Below are 5,473 nucleotides of genomic sequence, written 5' to 3' on the forward strand. Positions count from 1 at the left end.
CTTGACCAAGGCCTTGGGTGCTTCTTCAAATGCATCAATTTCCTCTTGAAGCTTGGCCTTGCCTTTTTGCTTGTGGTCTTGTGGTGAAAGATCATCTTGAGTTTGTGTCCCCTTGAAAGAAGTAGGATCATACTTCTCTTGTTGAGGAACAAACTTTGTCTTGGGGTATTGATCTTCTTCCCACTCAACTCCATTGGCATTGAACTTTCGTTCAAAACCAACACCTTGATTCTTCCGGTGTCTTCCTTGCTTGCGTACAATTTTCTCAAATTGCTTACTCCCGGCAAGGCTCTTGTAAACACCTTTCTCTATAATTCCCTTCAATAAGCTATTTTATTGCTCAAGTGCTTGGCCAAGAGAATCATTAGTGGAATCAAGAGAACTACTCGAAGCAAAAAATATTGGATTCAGCATGATTGTTGTTACTACTAGATGAAGAACCTTTCTTGCTCTTGTTGCTAGATTTAACTTGTGGCATGTAAGTAGACAAGAGTAAATGCTTGGCAATGTAAGAAGAACTTTTCTTGCGAAGATCATCATTGATTGCCTTTAAAAACTCACGCTCTTGCTCAAGGTTGAGCTTTTCAAAGCGTAGATTATCATGAGTCTTTAAAAGTTCTCGATGATTTTCCAAGATAGTTTCATGAGCTAACATAAGAGTGTTTAGTTCTTGAGTTAGACGCTCAATCTCCTTATCATCATCATTCGTTTTGTCTTGATTAGCATGATTAATTGACGTCTCATCATAGTATTCATCACTAGAGTTGTCAACAAGTAAATCATCATCACCTAGCAAATCATCTTCATCACTATTGAAATCAACATACTTGGGATGTGTTACCTTTGGACCTTTGTCCATGAAGCACCTTCCAATTCCTTCATTTGGTGAGTCAAATATATCGTAGGAGTTGGTTGACACAAGTGCTAGACCGGCAACACCTTCATCTTGAGTATATTCGGAGTCGGAGTGATTGTCGGAGTCGGAGCCGGATACCCTGATGACCCACAAGTATAGGGGATCTATCGTAGTCCTTTCAATAAATAAGAGTGTCGAACCCAACGAGGAGCAGAAGGAAATGATAAGCGGTTTCCAGCAAGGTATTCTCTGCAAGTACTGAAATAGGTGGTAACGGATAGTTTTGTGATAGGATAATTTGTAATGAGCAACAAGTAACAAAAGTAAATAAAGTGCAGCAAGGTGGACCAATCCTTTTTGTAGCAAAGTACAATCCTGGACAAACTGTTGTATAGAGAAAAGCGCTCCCGAGGACATATGGGAATATCGTCAAGCTAGTCTTCATCACGTTCATATGATTCGCGCTCGGTGCTTTGATAATTTGGTATGTGGGTGGACCGTTGCTTGGGTACTGTCCTTACTTGGACAAGCATCCCACTTATGATTAACCTCTATTCCAAGCATCCGCAACTACAACAAAAGTATTAAGGTAAACCTAACCATAGCATGAAACATATGGATCCAAATCAGCCCCTTACGAAGCAACGCATAAACTAGGGTTTAAGCTTCTGTCACTCTAGCAACCCATCATATACTTATTACTTCCCAATGCCTTCCTCTAGGCCCAAATAATGGTGAAGTGTCATGTAGTCGACATTCACATAACACCACTAGAGGAGAGACAACATACATCTCATCAAAATATCGAACGAATACCAAATTCACATGACTACTAATAGCAAGACTTCTCCCATGTCCTCAGGAACAAACGTAACTACTCACAAAGCATAATCATGTTCATAATCAGAGGGGTATTAATATGAATATAGGATCTGAACATATGATCTTCCACCAAATAAACCAACTAGCATCAACTACAAGGAGTAATTAACACTACTAGCAACCTACTAGTACCAATACCGGACTTGGAGACAAGAATTGGATACAAGAGATGAACTAGGGTTTTGAGAGGAGATGGTGCTGGTGAAGATGTTGATGGAGATTGCCCTCTCCCGATGAGAGGAGCATTGGTGATGACGATGGTGATGATTTCCCCCTCCTAGAGGGAAGTTTCCCAGGTAGAACAGCTCTGCCGGAGCGCTAGATTGGATCCGCCTTGTGGCGGCGGAGTTTCGTCCGAGAAGATGGCTTATGATTTTTTCCTCATCGAAAGACTCCATATAGCAGAAGATGGTCATCGGAGGGCCACCAGGGGGCCCACGAGGTAGGGGGCGCGCCCAGGGGGTAGGGCGCGCCCCCACCCTCGTGGGCAGGGTGTGGCCCCCCTGGTGAACTTCTTGCACTCAGTATTTTTTATATATTCTGAAAACGTCTTCCGTGAAGTTTCAGGACTTTTGGAGCTGTGCAGAATAGGTCTCTAATATTTGCTCCTTTTCCAGCCCAGAATCCCAGCTGCCGGCATTCTCCCTCTTTATGTAAACCTTGTAAAATAAGAGAGAATAGGCATAAGTATCATGACATAATGTGTAATAACAGCCCACAATGCAATAAATATCGATATAAAAGCATGATGCAAAATGGACGTATCATACCCATTCACCAACATGAGCTTGATGTCTTCTTTTTGTGTAGCTCCTTGATGAATTTTCTTTCCTTTCCGAATCCTTGCTTCTCCGAGAGGGTTTTCATTCATAACGATCATCTCTACTCCTCCTTTCTCTTGGTGGTGATTCTTATCTTCTACTACTTATTTTGGGAGAATCTTCTCTTCTTTTGTAGGGAGCCGTACACTCATTGGAGTAGTGTCCAGGTCTTCCACAATTGTAGCAATTAAGCTCACGACTAGAAGATCATTTGTCATTGTAGGACCTTGACTTGGAACTTTTTTCTTTGCTTCTACTCTTGTAGAACTTGTTGAAGTTCTTTACCATTAGGCTCAATTATTCATTGAAGGTTTGTTTCTCGCTTGATGATGTGGGGGCATCACATGAGGCTTTGTAAGCACCACTTGCCTTGTTGTGAAGCTCTTCCTTATCCTTGAGTGACATCTCATGAGCAACAATTCTTCCAATGACTTCCGTTGGCTTGAGATCTTTGTAATTGGGCATCATTTGGATCAATGTGCACACGGTATCATATTTTCTATCCAAGGCTCTTAGGATCTTCTTGATGATGAATTTGTCGGTCATCTCTTCACTTCCTAAGCCGACAATCTCATTTGTGATGAGAGCAAGCCTAGAATACATTTCAGCGACACCTTCACCATCTGTCATTTTGAACTTGTCAAGTTGACTTTGAATCACATCCAATTTGGATTCCTTGATGGAGTTGGTACCTTCGTGCATATCAATCAAAGTATCCCAAATTTCCTTTGCATTCTCAAGACGGCTGATTTTGTTGAATTCTTCGGGGCACAATCCGTTGAAGAGAATATCACAAGCTTGAGCATTGTATTGTAGCATCTTCAACTCTTTCGCGGTAGCTTCACGGTTTGGTTCTCTCCCATCGAAGAATTCACCTTGCAAGCCAACACACACAATAGCCCAAACGACAGAGTTATGTCCAAGAATATGCATTTTCATCTTATGCTTCCAACTAGCAAAATTTGTACCATCAAAGTAAGGACCTCCACGGTGGTAATTTCCCTCGCTAGACGCCATACTCTCCTAGGTTGTGAAACCAAGGCTATGACGACCAAAAGCTATGGAAATCAAAGCAAATGGAGACCAAAGATCTGATACCACTTGTAGGATCGAAAGCATGTCTAGAGGGGGGTGATTAGACTACTTGACCAAATAAAAATCTAGCTTTTTCCCAATTTTAGTTCTTGGAAGATTTTAGCAACTTAGCACAAACAAGTAATCAACCTACACATGCAATTCTAAGAGTATAGCAGCGGAATGTAAAACAATTGCATATGAGGGTAAAGGGAGGAGTTTGAGGGAGCAAACGCAATGTTGATACGGAGATTTTTGGTGTGGTTCCGATAGGTGGTTCTATCGTCCATCCACGTTGATGGAGACTTCAACCCACGAAGGGTAACTGTTGCGCGATTCCACGGAGGGCTCCACCCACGAAGGGTCAACGAAGAAGCAACCTTGTCTATCCCACCATGGTCGTTGCGCACGAAGGACTTGCCTCACTAGGGTAGATCTTCACGAAGTAGGCGATCTCCTTGCCCTTACAAACTCCTTGGTTCAACTCCACAATCTTGTCGGAGGCTCCCAAGTGAGACCTAGCCAATCTAGGAGACACCACTCTCCAAGAAGTAACAAACGGCGTGTTGATGATGAACTCCTTGCTCTTGTGCTTCAAATGATAGTCTCCCCAACACTCAACTCTCTCTGATAGGATTGGATTTGGTAGAAATAAGATTTGAGTGGAAAGCAACTTAGGGAAGGCTAGAGATCAAGATTTATATGGTTGGAATGGAATATCTTGACCTCAACACAAGTGTAGGTGGTTCTCTCTCAGAAAATATGTATTTGAAGTGTAGGCATGTTCTGATGGCTCTCTCCTCGAATGAAGAGTGGGTGCAGGGGTATTTATAGCATCCACACAAAATCTAACCATTACACACCAATCACCAAACTCGGTAGGACCGAATCATGAAACTTGGTCAGATCGATTTACTTCAAAATGTGAACGTTAGGATTCTCGGTGGGACCGACATTTCAACTCGGTGGGACCGATTTCGTTAGGGTTAGGGCATAATGTAATCTCGGTGACACCGATTACACAAACTTGGTGAGACCGATTTTGGTAATGGACTAACAGAGAGTTGGTCTAGCAAACTCGGTGGGACTGATTCGCTCATCTCTGTTGGACCGAAGTGTTACGAAAGGGAAACCAAGAGTTTACATTGCAATCTCGATGGGACCGATCGCTCATCTCGGTTGGAACGAAGTGTTACAAAAGGAAACAGAGAGATTACAATCCCATCTTGGTGAGACCGAGATCCCTATCGGTGAGACTGAAAAGATTAGGGTTTCTGGCAGTGGCTATGTTAACTGAACTCGGTGGCACCGGATAGAAAGAATCGGTGGGGCCGAGTTGGATATATGGTGTGGGACATATGTGGAAGTGAGAAAGTAGTGGAGGGTTTTGGAGCATATCGCTAAGCATTTTGAGCAAGCACCTCATTAAGCAACACCTCATCCCTTCTTAATAGTATTGGCTTTTCCTATAGACTCAATGTGATCTTGGATCACTAAAATAGAAAATGTAGAGTCGTGTGGTTTGATCTTGAGCCAATCTTTTATCCTTAGCATTTTGAAGGGTCCACTTTCTAATCCATGCCATGCCAACCATTGAGCTTTCCTGAAATATTCATCTTGGAATAGCATTAGCTCAATGAGCTATATGTTGTTAGGAATTACCAAAACCACCCAGGGATAGTTGCACTTTTAGTCGGGGGCCGAGGGATGTGCGTTTCTCTCATACGAACGCGTGTGTGTGCGAGGCGTTGCGCTCTAACTGAACCCGAGCGAGGCATTGGGCCCTAACTGAACCCGAGCGATTGCACTGCAGGCTATGCATTACAGAACCCGAGCGATG

This window comes from Triticum urartu, chromosome 5A, assembly GCF_056163025.1.
Source record: "Triticum urartu cultivar PI428250 chromosome 5A, HENAU_Tu73, whole genome shotgun sequence".
Lineage (NCBI taxonomy): Eukaryota > Viridiplantae > Streptophyta > Magnoliopsida > Poales > Poaceae > Triticum > Triticum urartu.